Genomic DNA, 15,439 nt, shown 5'->3' on the forward strand with positions numbered 1-15,439 from the left:
GAGCGGGCGAGCTCGGTCGCTACGTAGGACCGAGCTTTGGCTCGAGCTCGGTCGCTACGTAGCGACGAGCGGGACGAATGCTCGGTCGCTACGTAGCGACCGAGCTTGGCTACTCGGTCGCTACGTAGCGACCGAGCGGGACGATCACTCGGTCGCTACGTAGCGACCGAGCTTTGGCCCGAGCTCGGTTGCTACGTCGACCGAGCGGGACGATCGTTCGGTTTGAATCCCAAAGAATACTTCTTCGTAGAAATAACCTCGTATAGGTTATTTTTACGAAAATTACATCCCTTCTTTTACTAACTCTTTCGGAAATACGATCTCTGAGGATTTTCGGGTGGTAATTCCGTCGTAACCGTTTTTGACCCAACAGTTAGCCCCCCAGCCCGTTAGGATCATGCATGGGGGATCCTAGCGTGCGGTTAGGCATGTTTGGCAAGTTAGGCGTGATGGATGGAATTAATATGCGAAAGTCCGAGCTTGAATAGTAAATCCTCATGTCTTATAAGAAGAGAGGTAACTTGTTCCATAATTTTTTCACTTTCTTGTTTTTCTCTAAGATCTTTCAAAAAAAAAACTTTCTATCTTTCTCTCCACCCTTTTCCTCTATTCTCTTAAGAGAAGTGTAAAGATGTCGAGCAAGAAAAAGATTGCGAAAAAAGGGTCTTCGTCCGCGAGTCCTTACGAAGAGCTCGTCGTTCCGAAGATGAGTTCGTGCCTCACTCGGTGCATCCTGCCGAGAACGAGGCATGGTGGGTTGCTCATTACGGCTCGTTGATCCCTCCCAAGGAGAAGCCATTCCGGTCCTGGTCCATCGTGGAGTCGAGGGAAAGGACGCAAGTAGGAACCTGACGAGTTTCTCGCGACGATGCGGTCGTTCTACTCACATCCCGTCCCGGATGTGTGGAGTTCCGGGTTCCCTGCCGCGGGAATGTGCTAACAACCCCCCGGAGGGTTACTTTACTTGTTATGAGGCGTTCATAGTGCGTTGTCGCCTCTGGTTCCCCATACCCGAAATTCTCGTCCGAGTGTTGGACCGTTTCGAAGTCGCGATAAGTCAGTTGACACCCCTTGCCATTCAGCACCTTATTGGGATCTTGATCCTAAGCTATGAGCATGGCCTTTCCCTTTCCGTCGATCATTATGAAGCGCTTTTGAGGCTTCAACTTGTCAAGGATACGGATAAGCATAGGTTTGTCCCTCGGAAATTTATGTCGGTGGTTAAGAAGTTCATTTCGAACTTCAACTCGTGGAAGAAGTTCTTTTTCTTTGTTCGTTTGGACGCTGCGTCCGTCGAAGAGAGTTGCATTCCACTGTTCCGGAGGTTGCCGAACAATCGTCCCTTCATCAATCCTTTGCTCCGTTCCCTGAGGACATATCGCGGTGAGGGATCTTCTCAGGAATGGTCCCTTCTTCTGGACTTCTTTCACGCCGAGAAGGGTTCGGAAGGCACTGAAATTTGTGCAAACTGGTCCAGCTTTGGACGCGGATACGGGAAGCGACTCCGAACCCGACGGCCAGAGTCCCGTTGAAGCTCCGACAGCCGCGCCGGAGTCGAGCTCTTGGAAGGGAAAAGATGTCGATCTCGGCGACATAGAGTTTTCGATGGATGACTCTATGCTTCCAGGATGGGATCCGAACCTTGCTTACGGCGACGGAAGCGGTTCGAGCGAGGCCCCCATTCCGGACTTCGATGATTTCTTTGCTGGGCTGCCATCGGGTTTCGATGCTCCCCTCCTACGAAAGAATCGGCGAGGCCGAGAGTCGTTGCGGAAGGATCTCGCATCATCAATGGGGTTAGTTTTTTTTTGGGAATTTTTTAGTGATTATCCTATGTATGGATTTGTAACACGCCTATTGATTTTGCAGGGCCTGAGCTTGCTGGGCTCGGCCATCGAGGCGGGTCATAGAGAAGCCATGGTCTACCGCTTCAAGGCGGAGAAAGCGGAGCGGGATCTCGCCGCGTGCAAGGCGAGATGCTGGAGCGAGAGGCACAGCTTACTCGTGATCATGCGCGGGCTGTTCGCAGACGGAGAGGAAAGGAAGGAGAAAAGAGAGTCGGAGGTGATGAAGACTCGCGCATCTCAGTTCAGGTTGAGTACGGGAACCTTAAGAATGCCTTTACCTCGGTGGGCGACTTTCGCGAGTGCCGTGGTTCGGTCGGAAGTCTTTGGAGGACGCAAGCCGACGACTATGTGTTTGAAGAGGAAATGAGCTTGATGAAGAGTGGGATGAGTGACCGTGCCCACGCTGAGGCGCTTATCCCTCCGATCGACGAGAGGATTCAAGGGTTCTGGGATTCCATCCCGGTTTCTCCTGATACCGAGGAGGTCCCGATCGATTTTCACGATGGTGTGCGAGGAAGTGGATCGTCCTGCGGATGCGTTTGGTGCTTCGTTGTCCGGGGACTTCGACTTTGGATTATGAGGGATGGATCAGTTATCCTCGTTTTCGGCCGAATGGCCCTTTGAATTTGGATTTCGTTTAGGCCAAGATGGCCGTATTTGTATTTCCGGGGACTGGCCGTTGGTGGCTTTGAATCCCTTGCCGCTTTACGCGGTTTATTTATATGATAAATGTTTCGTTTCGAGTTTTCCTGAGTAGGGTTGAAGTAAATACGAGTTGTCGTCTCGTATGTAGTTCTAATTAGACGTTCAATCTGTTGGTTCGTTCGTGATTTTCGTAAAATTTATCTGTCTTTACGATTCGAGAACATTGAGATACGAACGGAGAGGCATGGTTTATGATCTCGTATCTTTTAGATATCATGCCTTGAGATGTTTGAGACCAGAGCGTTGGTTTAGGGCAAGACCTAGGTTTACTTTCGGTTAAGGTTTGTGCGGTGACTAGCCGGCTATCGTTTTTCCTGTTGCGATTTCTTCCTGACTCGCACCGATTTAAAGTCCGCGATATGTTCTCGGCTTATATGACTTGTATGGTACGAATCGAGCATCTTCTCAGAATCAACTGGAAGTGCTAAACCAAAATTTCGGATTTTTGTTGTAGCGCGCTTTTGTCCTTGTGCTGGACGTTTTTAAAGATCAAAAGAGTGATCGGATTGCGTTTGTTTAAGACGGCTGGCGTGTTCGTCGGGGCCAATCGACGAACGGGGTGTAAGTTTTTTGGTGGTCGCGTTCGGACAATTTGTTTAGCATTGTCCTCGAATTTTAACTTTTTGCGACGTCTCGCAGTTATTTTCGAGGATTATGCGTGTTTGAAAGGTGATAATCTTTACGATTTTTGGGCCGGATGAGGCCGCAGACGAGCGTAAACTGAAGCGTAAGCGTTTTCGATAAAAAGACAGTGTATATTGTAAAAAAATTTTATGTTTCTAAAAACTCGATTACAATAATGGCGATTGTGGGAGTATACGAGTATACGCACCCACTCCCCCCCCCCTTTTTAGAGAGGGGGATAGCTGAACTCGTCTTTTGACAAGCTGCCTACGTACCCCTTTCGAGGATCAAGCCATCTCGTAGTTCTGTTTCATGCCGCGAGTGTTCTTACTCGGCGGTTGGTGTCGCGATGTCCGCCTTGACCGTGTCGATCGTGGCTGGGTCGACGCTATTTTTCGGATGTTCCGGTTGAGTTGTCGCGTGGGCTTCGGATTTATGTCGAGCTTCGACGTCCGATGCGTTTGCGTTGACAGACGATTTTACTTCGTCCTTGTGCGGGGCGCTTTTGGCCGAAGATCGATCTATCTTCGCGCGTTTGCCGTTTGCAGAAGCCGTGATTTGCCTTAACTTATGCTCCGCGAGGAAGCATAGTCGCGACTGTTTTTGGCATCCCCAGATGGCCGCGACTCCGCTCGGCGTTGGGAACTTGAGACCCAGGTGGTAGTTGACGGAACTGCCTGCATGGCGTTGAGCCATGGGGTTCCCATGATCACGTTGTAGATAGCGGGATGGTCGACTACCGCGAATTCGACGATTTTCGTGATCTCCTTGGCCATGACTGGCAATTGGATTGATCCGAGAGTCATCGACACTTCGCCTGAAAAACCCGTGAGTGGTTTTGGCGTCGGAATTACCTCTCCGAGTTCGATACTCATCCGATTGAGAGTGTCGCGGAAGATTACGTTGACCGTGCTTCCCGTATCGACGAGTACCCTTCCGACTTCTAAATCTCGTATGACGAGATCTATGACGAGCGGGTCGCAGTGAGGTTGGTCGATACCCGCCGGCTTCTTCTTCCGTGAAGGTGATCGAGCAATTTTGGCCGTCTCGAGGAGGAGACCATGTAGGCCATTTTGCGCTTGATTCTGCCTTCCGTTGGTAAGCCTTGATGGCTGACACGGTATCGCGCGCAGTATTGAGATCCTCCGATGATCATATTGACTCTGCGACGATTGTTATCGTTCCCTTTGTCATCCGGCCTCCTACCTACGTTTTATCCCCAGGTTGGTTTCGTTGAGGAGATTTTTCGGCGGGCGGATTTCTGTCCGTCTTTGGAGGCCGGTCAGAATCGAGGATGAGATCCTTGACGCTAGTTATTTCCAAAAGTTCTCCAGCGAGCAGCTTCGCGGCCAGTCTTGCTCCCAAGACTTTGCAATTGGTCGTGGAGTGTCCTCGGGATTGGTGGAACTCGCAGAAGGTGTTTTCGTCATACCCTTGATTGCGAGTCCATGTGTTGCCCGTGGTCCGGCCTTGATCCGAACTGATCGCATAGTTATGCGCCCCTTGGAGATCTTCCCCCTCGTGATGGACGTACTTGTCGTTACGAGAATTCTTCTTTTTCCCCTTCGGATCTGCGTCTTTCGAGGATGGTCTTGCCGGCTTATGTTTTTGCGATAAGACTTTAGTTTCTTCCTCCACTATGATATAGTCCGTTGCTTTGTGGAGGGCGTCCTGGATCGTTCGCGGTTTGTCGAGAGTTATCCATTTTCTGAATTTCGACTTGTACCAGAGCGTCTTTCTCAGCGCGTCGATGGCCACTTTGTCGCTTATCCCGCTGACCCTGGACATTATCAGTTTGAACCGACTGATAAACTCGCGGAGGGGTTCGTCTTCCCTCTGGGAGAGACTCCAGAGATCAACATCGGAGGTTTCCCTGTCTATGAATACAGAGTACTGTTTGAGGAATTCCGATGCGAGCTGTCGAAAACTCCCGATGGTGTTGCGCGAAGGCGTGCGAACCATTCGAGCGCTGCTCCTTCAAGATTTTCGACGAACAGGCGGCAATAGCCGGCATCCTTTTCGCCGTCCTTCAGTCTTGCTCTTCCCATCGCGATGTGGAAAGCCTGAAGGTGCGCTTTTGGATCGGCCGTACCATCGTACTTCGGTACTTTGATCTTTCCCGGATCGGACACCCTCATGTCCGAAATGCGACTGGTAAAGGGGGTCTTTCGAGCTCCTTCCAGCAGTCGATCGATCTCGGGGGCAGCACTAGTAGCATGATGGATTTGAGACTTTACGGCTCTCACTTCTGCCGCAGTCTTGGTGATGTAGTCGCGAAGATCGCGGATATCCGATGTCTCGTCAGTGGATTTCCGAGCCTGTCGGCGCTTACTGCGAGTGAGCTCGGTTTGCCTTTCGGCCAACTCCTCTTGTTCGTTCCAATAGGCGACTTCTTCTTTTCCGTCATTGGTTTTTCGAACGGGGAGCCTTCCCGAGCGGATCGGCTTCTGGTCCTTCTTGGATGTCTGTCGACATCCTCGTCGGTGTCGTTGGAGACATCACTAGGATCCAGGTCAATGTGTTCGGCTTCGTTATCCTCCGAGTCCTTTGCAGGGAGCGGAAGACTTTCAGAGTTCCCCTTCTCGATGGGAGACTTCTCGCTGGGTTTTGACCGGAAGGTCGTTCCCGCGCGGCTCCTGCTCTATCGAGTGGGGTGGCGAAATCGAGCCTCTTCCCGCGGATTTTGGTGGTTCCGCGGGGACGGATAGCTTGGGTCCTTGCCGTTAAGGTTTCAACCTGTTTGGTCAAGGTATTCACGAGCTTATCCTGTTCTTCCGACCTTTTTTCATAGGTGGCGAACATCTTTTTAAACTCCTCGAGAGTCGCGGCGTTGGCTTGCGCGTTGGCCGCAGATACGTCCGCTACCGGAGTGTGGAGATCGTGCCGCTGCCTCCGTTAGGGGAGTTTGCACGTTATCCGCGTCGTTGGTTGACATGTCTGATTCTGTGTGGCTTTTGCGGGTTAGATTGATCCGTATCCCCCTCCTTCTAGCGCCAAACTGTGGGAACCGAAATTCGCACTGTCGATTTCCGTTTAAATAAGGAAACTAAGAAAACCCTAGTTTCCCAGAGGACCCGGATATCTGTTAATTACCACACGTCAAGCAATCAGAACACGAGAATAACAACGATAAAAATAAGAAATCGAAAAGAGAGCAAGTAGTAGATCTTATTCCGAATCTGCGTATGAGCGTTACAACAAGGTATAAGCCTGGGCTCGAGAGCTGTCGGCGAGATTCCTAGTTCTAGCAACCCTAAGACGGCTAAACCTAATTGAGTCGCAGCTCGAAATAACAAAAACGGAAAGTTGCCTAAATCGCTCTAAGTGCTAAGTTTGCTCTGAAAAAGTTCTCTCTTCTGCTCCTCGCCTAGGACTCCTTATATACTAGCTCCAAGGTCGGTTTACGCTTTTACTCTTCTGCCCTTAAGCCGTCATAGCATAAAAATGGAGATATTCCATTTTTCCCGATCTTCACAATTATCTTCAAAACTTCCGTATTTATCCGCGGAAACTTGACATTTATCCTTCCTCGCGGGCCAAGCGCGAACCATGCTGTGGTTCACGGGCTTTTGGTTAGGAAAAATCGTAGGATGGCCTCGAGTCGTGTTTTAGGTCCCTTTGGGCCGTCTTCCGACTCGACACGTTTACTACGAGTTTTCCGCGGTTTCTAATCCGCGAAGTTTGATCGATGAATTAGAATAGCGGGAAACATAGACTGAGCTTGCTACGGTCTTCGGGAGATAGCATTCGAAGGTTTGACGAGAATGCAAGGACTGGTGTCGTATCGATGTTCGGAAAGGTTCAATCGCTACACAGCGACCGAACTTTGGCTCGAGCCCGGTCGCTATGTAGCGACCGAGCGAAACGAGTGCTCGGTCGCTACGTAGCGACCGAGCTTCGGCTTGAGCTCGGTCGCTACGTAGCGACCGAGCGGGACGATCGCTCGGTCGCTACGTAGCGACCGAGCTTTGGCCCGAGCTCGGTCGCTACGTAGCGACCGAGCGGGACGATCGCTCGGTCGCTACGTAGCGACCGAGCTTTGGCTCGAGCTCGGTCGCTACGTAGCGACCGAGCGGGACGATCGCTCGGTCGCTACGTAGCGACCGAGCTTGGCTGAGCTCGGTCGCTACGTAGCGACCGAGCGGGACGATCGCTCGGTCGCTACGTAGCGACCGAGCTTTGGCTCGAGCTCGGTCGCTACGTAGCGACCGAGCTTGGCTGAGCTCGGTCGCTACGTAGCGACCGAGCGGGACGATCGCTCGGTCGCTACGTAGCGACCGAGCTTTGGCTCGAGCTCGGTCGCTACGTAGCGACCGAGCGGGACGATCGCTCGGTCGCTACGTAGCGACCGAGCGGGACGATCGCTCGGTCGCTACGTAGCGACCGAGCTTGGCTCGAGCTCGGTCGCTACGTAGCGACCGAGCGGGATGATCGCTCGGTCGCTACGTAGCGACCGAGCGGGACGATCGCTCGGTCGCTACGTGCGACCGAGCTTTGGCTCGAGCTAGGTCGCTACGTAGCGACCGAGCGGGACGATCGCTCGGTCGCTACGTAGCGACCGAGCTTGGCTGAGCTCGGTCGCTACGTAGCGACCGAGCTTTGGCTCGAGCTCGGTCGCTACGTAGCGACCGAGCGGGACGATTGCTCGGTCGCTACGTAGCGACCGAGCTTGGCTGAGCTCGGTCGCTACGTAGCGACCGAGCGGGACGATCGCTCGGTCGCTACGTAGCGACCGAGCTTTGGCTCGAGCTCGGTCGCTACGTAGCGACCGAGCGGGACGATCGCTCGGTCGCTACGTAGCGACCGAGCTTTGGCCCGAGCTCGGTCGCTACGTAGCGACCAAGCGGGACGATCGCTCGGTCGCTACGTAGAGACCGAGCTTGGCTGAGCTCGGTCGCTACGTAGCGACCGAGCGGGACGATCGCTCGGTCGCTACGTAGCGACCGAGCTTTGGCTCGAGCTCGGTCGCTACGTAGCGACCGAGCGGGACGATCGCTCGGTCGCTACGTAGCGACCGAGCTTGGCTGAGCTCGGTCGCTACGTAGCGACCGAGCGGGACGATCGCTCGGTCGCTACGTATCGACCGAGCTTTGGCTCGAGCTCGGTCGCTACGTAGCGACCGAGCGGGACGATCGCTCGGTCGCTACGTAGCGACCTAGCTTGGCTGAGCTCGGTTGCTATGTAGCGACCGAGCGGGACGATCGCTCGGTCGCTACGTAGCGACCGAGCTTTGGCTCGAGCTCGGTCGCTACGTAGCGACCGAGCGGGACGATTGCTCGGTCGCTACGTAGCGACCGAGCTTGGCTGAGCTCGGTCGCTACGTAGCGACCGAGCGGGACGATCGCTCGGTCGCTACGTAGCGACCGAGCTTTGGCTCGAGCTCGGTCGCTACGTAGCGACCGAGCGGGACGATCGCTCGGTCGCTACGTAGCGACCGAGCTTTGGCCCGAGCTCGGTCGCTACGTAGCGACCGAGCGGGACGATCGCTCGGTCGCTACGTAGCGACCGAGCTTGGCTGAGCTCGGTCGCTACGTAGCGACCGAGCGGGACGATCGCTCGGTCGCTACGTAGCGACGAGCTTTGGCTCGAGCTCGGTCGCTACGTAGCGACCGAGCGGGACGATCGCTCGGTCGCTACGTAGCGACCGAGCGGGACGATCGCTCGGTCGCTACGTACGCGACGAGCTTTGGCTCGAGCTCGGTCGCTACGTAGCGACCGAGCGGGACGATCGCTCGGTCGCTACGTAGCGACCGAGCTTGGCTGAGCTCGGTCGCTACGTAGCGACCGAGCGGGACGATCGCTCGGTCGCTACGTAGCGACCGAGCTTTGGCTCGAGCTCGGTCGCTACGTAGCGACCGAGCGGGACGATCGCTCGGTCGCTACGTAGCGACCGAGCTTGGCTGAGCTCGGTTGCTATGTAGCGACCGAGCGGGACGATCGCTCGGTTCGCTACGTAGCGACCGAGCTTTGGCTCGAGCTCGGTCGCTACGTAGCGACCGAGCGGGACGATCGCTCGGCGCTACGTAGCGACCGAGCGGGACGATCGCTCGGTCGCTACGTAGCGACCGAGCTTTGGCTCGAGCTCGGTCGCTACGTAGCGACCGAGCGGGACGATCGCTCGGTCGCTACGTAGCGACCGAGCTTGGCTGAGCTCGGTCGCTACGTAGCGACCGAGCTTTGGCTCGAGCTCGGTCGCTACGTAGCGACCGAGCGGGACGATTGCTCGGTCGCTACGTAGCGACCGAGCTGGCTGAGCTCGGTCGCTACGTAGCGACCGAGCGGGACGATCACTCGGTCGCTACGTAGCGACCGAGCTTTGGCCCGAGCTTGGTTGCTACGTAGTGACCGAGCGGGACGATCGTTTGGTTGAATCCCAAGAATACTTCTTCGTAGAAATAACCTCGTATAGTTTATTTTTACGAAAATTACATCCCTTCTTTTACTAACTCTTTCGGAAATACGATCTCTGAGGATTTTCGGGTGGTAATTCCGTCGTAACCGTTTTTGATCCCAACAACAGCCATGATAATTTGATATCAATGAATAGAAAACAACCTTTCATTTTTACATGAAAATTAGGTCAAATGGGGAATGAAATCTGAACAATGTTAATGATATCTTAAGAAATCAATTTTAAATATTTGTTATACATCTGCAACTAAATTTTGGAAACCTTAATAATTATAAATATACAGACAATTATATTTAGTATGAAAATATATCATTTCAAATATAAATAACAACTAAAATGGAAATGTAATATATAGAGCCAAAATATGATGAAATGTTTTAAATATGCAGTTGAGTATTATTTATTGAGTATTAATTTATAGAGGTTCTAATATATTATCCTTTATACTTTAGAATGAAATCAAAGCTATATTTTTTTGCTTTTTTATTAATGAAAGGGTAAAATCGTTATTTCTTGTATCTTCTGCTTCCACGAGATTCTCTTTACCCAGACCTAAAATTGCAGCCGTATTTTCATATTTTTAACATAAATCACCATTTTTAAGCTATTTGCTTCAATTAAACTCGGTTTGTTTTGGTATTACCACTTATACACGATATTTAGACCGATTTCAATAACGAAATCACCAAAATCTGAATTTTTTTTTGCTTCTGAGCCGAGTTTTGGAGTGATTATACCATAATCGCGGCGGTGAGGCTCCGCCAAGCGCTTTTCCGGCGAGAAATCGACGTTCGGGCCGCGTTTTCGAACAGGTAGGGTTTGGTCTGCTTCGATTCTGTATAGTGTTTCTCGATTTCTCTTCTCGAAGCTCCTTCGTTTGACTCTGGAGGGACTTGGATTCCGGCAACTAAGCAGACCTCGATTCCGCTTTACTCTCGTTTTCTTTTTGTCTGTTCCATCTTCTTCTCGTCTCTCTGTTCTGGTTCATCAAATGATTGATTTTTCGTATAAGCTTACTTTTTTACTGTTTGTTATAATTTTTCAACCTACAAAGTCTCTTCTCACAGTGCTTACTGTACATTTTCCAGATCGAACAGGCTTTGATAGAATCAATGACGGTTCTCAAAAGGTACGTCCTGAGGCTGTTCATGTCCATCAAGTACATAACAGCAAACGTAGTGGACAGAAACAACGGGAGAGTAGTGACAACAGCTTCAACAGTAGAGCACGCAGTCAAGAACTCACTAGAGTGTGGCCGTACTTGCAATGCCAAGCAGCTGCTATTGTTGGAGAGGTTTTGGCGATGAGGTTGAAAGTAGAAGGGCTCCAAGATGGGCAAGGACGAGGTATCCACGCAGATGTCAAGAAAGAAATTGAAAAGAAAGGGTTCAAGAGTCGAACCAAGGTATGGGCTGTTATTAACTCACTAAAGAACAATGGTGTTACACTCATCCTTGATGATTATGATGCTGATGATGACAAAGATTATCGTGATCGTTCTTATGAGGGTCATCGTTAAATTCACAAGCTTTACTTTCTGTGTCATCTTCCTCCAGCAGTTGTGGAATCTGAGTTTTGGTTCTGTAAACTTGGAACAGTCAAATCTTTGTAACATAATAAAGAGTGTGTTCAAGATAACAACTTTAGTTTTCTTTTCACGTTTATAACAATGAAGTTTCCTGTCGAAATAATTCACAAGTAATATTATAAGTTAAAAAATGATGATCTAGATGCATAATAACAGTACAATCGGCTTGGTATTTAGAATCACTGCTGTTGAGAAGAAATGAAATCACTGGCGAGCGGTCCGACCGGTGGGTGTACCGAGCTTTCCTTGCATCCAATCCTTAAGCATTTGCAATGCCGCTTTTGGCTGATCCATTGGAACCATGTGTCCAGCATCGTGGACCTGTAAAGGTTTTCCCCATTTCAATAAGTTTCATTTACGTTCTGTGTTTATGGGTTTTGTTTGGTTTACCTTGAGGAAAGTGAGTGAACCGTGGTTCTTCATTAAACCGGCTTCTCTATTATCTACATTGAATGGAACAGTTGCAGCTGCTACAAACTCCTTTCGGCCCGACCATTCCATCTCGTGAACCCATTTCGAGTTTCCTGTCAAGAACATAAACCAAGAAGAAGATATTCAATCAGTCACAGCTTTAACGGTTGAGTAGAGACAATATAGAACCAAAAGTTGTAACTAGCATCAGAACCGGAAATAGACACCAAGCACATGGACATAGAACAAAGGAAGCGTACCAAGCCAATTGCAGATGAGATCGTATTCTCCAGCATAGATAAGCATCTTGATTCCATCTTCGAGGAGAGCGGGAATCCCGACCTCAAGATTTCGCATCCAATCCAGCTGCATTGCATCATAGACGGCAGTACTGCAAGACACAAACTCGATATCTCCAACACCTAATGCCGTGCGAACGGATTTCTGGTTCAAGAACTTCTCCATGTTCGAGAAATCATAGCATAAGCTTCCTTTACATTGTTTCCTCACGTCGTAATACTTCAAAAAATAGAGAGGTCAAAACAGAGAGAAGTCTTGTAAGTAAAATTGATTTACTGAATTATGTTTTGATGCTCACGTTTACGTTTCCAGCGATATTCATGATCTTTTGGAATATGTTGTTGCAGACAATGTAAGAAGACGCACAAGCTTCACCACCTCCATCAGCGCCTGAAAAAATCGCATAAAAGAAAGTTTTGTAAAGTATTTTTTAAAAATCAACGTTTTTGAAAGAAAGACGTTGACAAATATTTACTGCATTCTTTGATGGATTGTTGGCAAGTTTCGTAATCACGGTTGAGGTTATCGTGATCAGATTGTGAGATCAACTTCATGTCTAGCGCGTAATCCGCGTATGCAGCATATTGGATCTCTGGGTTGGTCAAACCATTACCAATCGCAAAGCCCTGATGTAAACCAGGTTGGTTTAGCCCAGTGTTTTGTATAATAATAGTAAAAAAAAGGTGATACAATTTAACAAGAGAATAGTAGAAACAGGGGTGAACTTTTTACCTTAAGGTTGATGTGAGTTCCTTCCTTGTTCTTGTTTCCACGGTGAACTCTTGAAGCCAATGCCGGAATGTAATGTCCGGCGTAGGATTCACCAGTAATGTAAAAATCATTCTTCACGAACTGTGGATGTTCTTTGAAAAATGCCTGCAATGAAAGGAACAACATTTTAGAAAAAAAAAGAGGAGGTTTTCAAGTACATATTTTGTGATGAAACAGAGGAAAGTACTGAAACCGAACTTGTAAGAAGTCGTAAAGGTCATTACTGACACCATCCTCATCATGTCGGAGATCACTTTCGTCCGATGTGTAACTAAAACCAGTCCCTACCGGTTGGTCCACGTAGATTAGATTTGATGCCTAAACATTAAATTAAAAGAAGCTAAATATTAAAATCAAAAGAAGTTAAAAACAAGTGGTTGAGATTATTGGTTTCTTGTTGGGATGAGAAAACGTGTTTTGGTTGACCATTTTTCTAACCAACCTTGTCCCAACCGAAATCGTTCCAAGCAAGAGATGAGTTGTTGGAGACGGTGAACGGTCCGTTCTCATAGAACAGAGCCAGTTCGCTACTGCAACCGGGTCCACCGGTTAGCCAAATCACCACAGGGTCTGCTTTGTTGCTTCTTGACTCGAAGAAGAATAGAACATCCTGTGAATAATTGAGCATTAAAATCCCGGTTTAGTGGTACTACCAAAGTTAATCGGAAAGTGCCAACTATTGAATTTGCTGGTTTTGTCCGCACTGGATTTAGTGAAGAAATTTAACCCGGAGTGGTTGTTGAACCGGTTTAATTATGGTTTACCGGTTATAACAAAAGAAGTTACCTGGCTGCTTTTGAATTAGGAAGTTTGTAGTAACCAGCATGGTGACCAAAATCCTGAAGCGAAGGAGAACCGCCGGAGTCACGACGGTCAATGGTCGCCGGTAAATCAAAGTTTCTCTCGACGAGTCTCGGAGCCTCAGAACCGTCTTCAGGGATGACATTGACATCACGGGTAGGCATCAAGTTGAAACCTTTGATTAACCTCTCCGCCGTAAGAGTGGGCAAACTCGCCGACGAAGAGAATGATAAAGGGTCGTTTGTGACAGGTTTGGAATTTGAGGGGGTGAAATGAGAGAAAAGGAATATACAGAGGAACAATGTGAGAAATGATGTTCTCGAGTCCATTTTTTTTTGTATTTGGAGTTTATGTTGTTGTGTGAGAGAGTTGGGTTATGGATCGAAGAGATGAATGTATTTATAGAGTTGGCTTGTTTAGTTGCTCGTATACATACAGATCAAAAGAATAGCAAAAAAAGAAAAAAGTGATAGTTTCCCAAATATTTTATTTTATTATATTTGCATACGAAAAACTGTCAAATTTTATTTTTATTTGTTTGCCACCTCGAAAAAGGTAATCGGTTGGTACAATAAAACCCGATTCGAAAGCTTATATTTAAGGGAAATTGGGCTGTATAACCTTCAAACAAATTATATTTCATTACATAACTAAAACTCCTAACTTTCATCTCCAGTACATGTATTTTATGTAATAATGCTATATTACCTTTCAATTCAACCTGCGTGACCTGCTGAGAGTTATTTATCAAAAGAAATATTAAATAATAATTTAATAAATTGTGGTTATCATTGTTCCACATCTCTTTCTCTTCTTCTTCCTCTTCTCCTCCAATCTCTGTTTTTTTTATACATACGAACACAAACCACTAGACTAAGAAATAATATGGATTTTGGGCTTGTGGAATTGAGTTTAGAGGAGAAGATGTCACCGTAGACAACAACGAGGTGACATCATAATTTTTTTTTTTTTTTAGTTTTTTTCAATGTTGTTCATCTTGATTTTTTTCATTGTTATTTAAATTGTTATAGTATGCTGTATTGATATAGTATGATGAAGAATAATTACTCTGGACTAGTGAATGTGTGTATCACCATGTCTGTAAAAAGAGGAAGATGTAAAGAAGATGAACTCGTCGACTATACTATATGTAGTGAAAGAAAATTATAGTATAGTACGATTCTTATATTTTTGTACAATTCGCAAGTACCAAACTAAATAGTATGCTACGGTTGTTGTATTATTGTACCATCGATTGTTTGATAAATTCATTATTTATCAATTTCTTGTTTACAACTATATGTACTATACTATTTATTTTGTTCTATACTATTTGGGTTTAGAGTTTATACTTGGGTTTAGGTTTAATGATTAAGATTTAGGGTTTAGTATTTGGAAGGTGGGGGTTGATGTTTGGGTTTAGTGACCGTATTATGTATGTTCCATTTGACGATTAAAAAAGAGTGTTTTTTGCTTACCAATTTATACTATACTATGTATTTTGTTCCATTCTATTTGGGTTTATAGTCTGCACTTGGGTTTAGGGTTTAGTGATTAGGATTTAGGGTTTAGTATTTGGAAGGTGGGAGTTTAGGTTTGGGTTTAGTGATAGCATTTTTGGTTTAGTATTCAAAAGTTAGGTCTGAATTTAGCATTGAGGAGTTTTGTTTGGATTTAGTTTAATATTACATAATATTATATACCATTTTCAGATTTTGATAATTGGGTTTAAGGTTTATATTTGGGTTTAGGGTTCAGTAATTAGGGTTTAGAGTTTAGTATTTAGATGGAAGGGTGATGTTTAAAGTTTAGGGTTTATTATTTTGGAGTTGAGGTTTGGATTAAAGTTTAGTATTTACTAGGTGTGAGTGGATTTTGAATCCTATTATTTTTAGTAATATGGTATAGAAAATTAGATGTATATTTATGTGTTAAAAAAAAGTGTGGTGTTGATTGAATTACGTGTGATAATTAATTATG

At 47.5% G+C, this 15,439-nt stretch overlaps 2 pseudogenes across 1 annotated transcript; one reads left to right on the plus strand and one right to left on the minus strand.

The window, feature by feature from the left end:
* The window catches only part of LOC125575741, a 15,015-nt pseudogene extending 3,792 nt beyond the window's left edge, over positions 1 to 11,223 (plus strand).
* On the minus strand, positions 11,220 to 13,833 carry LOC125575740 (annotated as a pseudogene). The gene is made up of 9 exons (XR_007314302.1): positions 13,445 to 13,833; positions 13,101 to 13,268; positions 12,857 to 12,976; positions 12,620 to 12,763; positions 12,363 to 12,513; positions 12,186 to 12,277; positions 11,848 to 12,106; positions 11,567 to 11,700; positions 11,220 to 11,497 (listed from the first exon to the last, which is right to left on the minus strand). The product of XR_007314302.1 is annotated as a serine carboxypeptidase-like 48 (transcript).
* Between the last annotated feature and the right edge of the window lie 1,606 nt (positions 13,834 to 15,439).

The sequence above is a fragment of the Brassica napus genome, chromosome A6 (assembly GCF_020379485.1).
Source record: "Brassica napus cultivar Da-Ae chromosome A6, Da-Ae, whole genome shotgun sequence".
Classification (NCBI taxonomy): Eukaryota; Viridiplantae; Streptophyta; class Magnoliopsida; order Brassicales; family Brassicaceae; genus Brassica; species Brassica napus.